Source organism: Oncorhynchus nerka, linkage group LG22, assembly GCF_034236695.1.
Source record: "Oncorhynchus nerka isolate Pitt River linkage group LG22, Oner_Uvic_2.0, whole genome shotgun sequence".
Taxonomy (NCBI): Eukaryota; Metazoa; Chordata; class Actinopteri; order Salmoniformes; family Salmonidae; genus Oncorhynchus; species Oncorhynchus nerka.
In genome coordinates, this window is record NC_088417.1 from 89,993,060 (window position 1) to 89,997,419 (window position 4,360).

The following is a 4,360-nucleotide window of genomic DNA, read 5'->3' on the forward strand; positions in this document are numbered from 1 at the left end:
AGATCTGTGCCAGGAACAAGCTTTAAGATTCTAGAACCCTGGGGGAGAACAGAATACATGATTTTCCATTCCTTCTTATTGTTCTCAATAGGAACAAGCTTTAAGATTCTAGAACCCTGGGGGAGAACAGAACACATGATTTTCCATTCCTTCTTATTCTCAATAGGAACAAGCTTTAAGATTCTAGAACCCTGGGGGAGAACAGAACACATGATTTTCCATTCCTTCTTATTGACCTCAATAGGAACAAGCTTTAAGATTCTAGAACCCTGGGGGAGAACAGAACACATGATTTTCCATTCCTTCTTATTGTTCTCAATAGGAACAAGCTTTAAGATTCTAGAACCCTGGGGGAGAACAGAACACATGCTTTTCCATTCCTTCTTATTGTTCTCAATAGGAACAAGCTTTAAGATTCTAGAACCCTGGGGGAGAACAGAACACATGATTTTCCATTCCTTCTTATTGTTCTCAATAGGGGGAAGGGGCACAGGGAGATCGGACAAAATAATACTGAAAATGATGTCTCTGTGGGAATCCCTAATGTCGAAGGACATTGTTGAAAATAAATCAGTTGCACTGTATGTGTAATATCATGATTCAAGGACCATTGTTGGTGTTATAATAGGATAGAAGGACTGTTGTTGGTGTTATATGAGAATTGAAGGACCGTTGTTGGTGTTATATGAGAATTGAAGGACCGTTGTTGGTGTTATATGAGAATTGAAGGACCGTTGTTGGTGTTATATGAGAATTGAAGGACTGTTGTTGGTGTTATATGAGAATTGAAGGACCGTTGTTGGTGTTATATGAGAATTGAAGGACCGTTGTTGGTGTTATATGAGAATTGAAGGACTGTTGTTGGTGTTATATGAGAAAGGACCGTTGAAGGAGCGTTGTTGGTGTTATATGAGAATTGAAGGACTGTTGTTGGTGTTATATGAGAATTGAAGGACCGTTGTTGGTGTTATATGAGAATTGAAGGACTGTTGTTGGTGTTATATGAGAATTGAAGGACCGTTGTTGGTGTTATATGAGAATTGAAGGACTGTTGTTGGTGTTATATGAGAATTGAAGGACCGTTGTTGGTGTTATATAAGAATTGAAGGACCGTTGTTGGTGTTATATAAGAATTGAAGGACTGTTGTTGGTGTTATATGAGAATTGAAGGACCGTTGTTGGTGTTATATAAGAATTGAAGGACCGTTGTTGGTGTTATATAAGAATTGAAGGACCGTTGTTGGTGTTATATAAGAATTGAAGGACCGTTGTTGGTGTTATATAAGAATTGAAGGACCGTTGTTGGTGTTATATAAGAATTGAAGGACCGTTATTGGTGTTTTATGAGAATTGAAGGACTGTTGTTGGTGTTATATGAGAATTGAAGGAGCGTTGTTGGTGTTATATGAGAATTGAAGGAGCGTTGTTGGTGTTATATGAGAATTGAAGGACCGTTGTTGGTGTTATATGAGAATTGAAGGAGCGTTGTTGGTGTTATATGAGAATTGAAGGACCGTTGTTGGTGTTATATAAGAATTGAAGGACCGTTGTTGGTGTTAAATGAGAATTGAAGGACCGTTGTTGGTGTTATATAAGAATTGAAGGACTGTTGTTGGTGTTATATGAGAATTGAAGGACTGTTGTTGGTGTTATATAAGAATTGAAGGACCGTTGTTGGTGTTATATAAGAATTGAAGGACCGTTGTTGGTGTTATATGAGAATTGAAGGACCGTTGTTGGTGTTATATAAGAATTGAAGGACCGTTGTTGGTGTTATATAAGAATTGAAGGACCGTTGTTGGTGTTATATAAGAATTGAAGGACCGTTATTGGTGTTTTATGAGAATTGAAGGACTGTTGTTGGTGTTATATGAGAATTGAAGGAGCGTTGTTGGTGTTATATGAGAATTGAAGGAGCGTTGTTGGTGTTATATGAGAATTGAAGGACCGTTGTTGGTGTTATATGAGAATTGAAGGACCGTTGTTGGTGTTATATGAGAATTGAAGGAGCGTTGTTGGTGTTATATGAGAATTGAAGGACCGTTGTTGGTGTTATATAAGAATTGAAGGACCGTTGTTGGTGTTAAATGAGAATTGAAGGACCGTTGTTGGTGTTATATAAGAATTGAAGGACCGTTGTTGGTGTTATATAAGAATTGAAGGACCGTTGTTGGTGTTATATAAGAATTGAAGGACCGTTGTTGGTGTTATATAAGAATTGAAGGACCGTTGTTGGTGTTATATAAGAATTGAAGGACCGTTGTTGGTGTTATATGAGAATTGAAGGACCGTTGTTGGTGTTATATAAGAATTGAAGGACCGTTGTTGGTGTTATATGAGAATTGAAGGACCGTTGTTGGTGTTATATAAGAATTGAAGGACCGTTGTTGGTGTTATATAAGAATTGAAGGACCGTTGTTGGTGTTATATAAGAATTGAAGGACCGTTGTTGGTGTTATATGAGAATTGAAGGACCGCTGTTGGTGTCCTCCCAAAACGCAGTTGTAATTAAGTTATGTAAGTTATTTGACCAGGTTGACTGGGGTACTGCTAGATGACTTAGCACGCATCACCCTGAACAGACTAATATATATAGAAGGGACTTTTATTCATCACATGACACAAGGAACAGTGTATAGTCCTATATACACTGAGTATACCAAACGTTAGGCACACCTCCCTAATATTGAGTTGGCTCACCCATGTCTTAATAATCACAGGAGGTGCACATGATCATTTTGAAGTTAAAGGATAACAGTGATCCAAAGCCTATTCAAGTTTGTCCACACGGAAGTTCACATTCACAAACATTATCTCGGTTAAGTTAGTGAGGATAAGCAGCAGCCAAACAACCTTTAGTCAGACACTCTTAGCCAGAGCAAAGTTCAAAGCACAGAACGACTTAGTTGACTCCTTTATTACTTATTCCATAGAATTAGGAATTAGAATACTAGAATGGAAATGAACCTTCTTATGATGGTCCAAAGGTCAGCATGTTGGACGCAAAAAGTACGTTTAAGAACGGGAAGCATAGAAATAGCACACATAGTACATATCTACTTAGACTTACTTTCAATGAGAATGACTAAACTATAACTACAATTTCTATGTGAATTTGGTCGGATCACCCAAATAGTTAGATATTGCAGCTTTAATTAACTGCCAATATGCCAACATTCCATTCAAATAATGCAGTCAATCCACAACCAGATACTGGCTGATATCAGTAGATGATAGGACTTAAACAAGTTGTAAATGCAACAAGTACTGATATTGTATCATATAATAACACTCACAGCTTTCCTGGAAAACAACATCTGAGACATTTATGGCCTGTTTACATACATACGGCTATTTATCATGAAATTTGGTATAAAACCCAAATTAACTGTATTTATAATTATTTGACATTATTTTAGGTTGACTATAATTACATTATAGAATTTCTGATACTGTGCATTACATGCCTTACTTCTATTTTCCTGCATAAGTAAAAGCAGGAAATGCTTCACCTATGCCTCTACTGCCATTCATTCTAATTCCACTGGTTTTGGATTTCTCCCTGACCAAGATGGCTGCCATTTTCCCCCCATTATGGAACTGTTAGGGTTTATGACATAGCCCCTCTAGTAATTTAATATGATCTCTATTACTCATTTCTACACAGACTGGCTACTCCTCTCTCTCAGAAGGACTGTGCATGTTTGAGATCGACTACATAGCGCAATAAATGCACCAGAACTTCACAACTCCTGGAAGGGTGTTTCTGAATGTGTATTTCAGAATGCCACAGCAGTCTTCTGAACTGTACAGCCAAACTGCAAAGGAGGGTCAAAGACGCTGTCTCTCAACATACATGAGGAGGGATTTCTGCTACCATCTCACCCCTGTCTAATTATTAATGAGGGCTGAAATTGGTGTTTATGTGATGTCCACAGACCCCTAAATCTAGACCGTTTTGCAGTGACACCTTTTTTAAGTTACTGTTCCTGTTCACAAAGAACCACAAGTCCATTCATCTCTAGAACAAAGGAGGCCATTTTATTTCCACTGGCTGGGGCTCTGGTGCAGTCTCTCTCTGTGGAAACAGTCCACTTGTTGGAACTAGATTTGAGTTATATTCCTAACTGTCAATAATGGTGACTGATATCTTTTCTTTATGTAATCGGAAGCATATTGCAATGTTTGTGGAATGTTAGTGATGAATCTGAAGATGTCTTGTTCAGTTGCGTTCACTTTAAGTGAAATCTTACCCTCCCCCTTGTGTGTACCTCACTCTGCCCCAGTCCAGCCCACATGGGCCTCTGAAGTCTGGTGGAAAAGTGGAGAGTTGAATGGAAGGATATAAAGAAACAGAAGC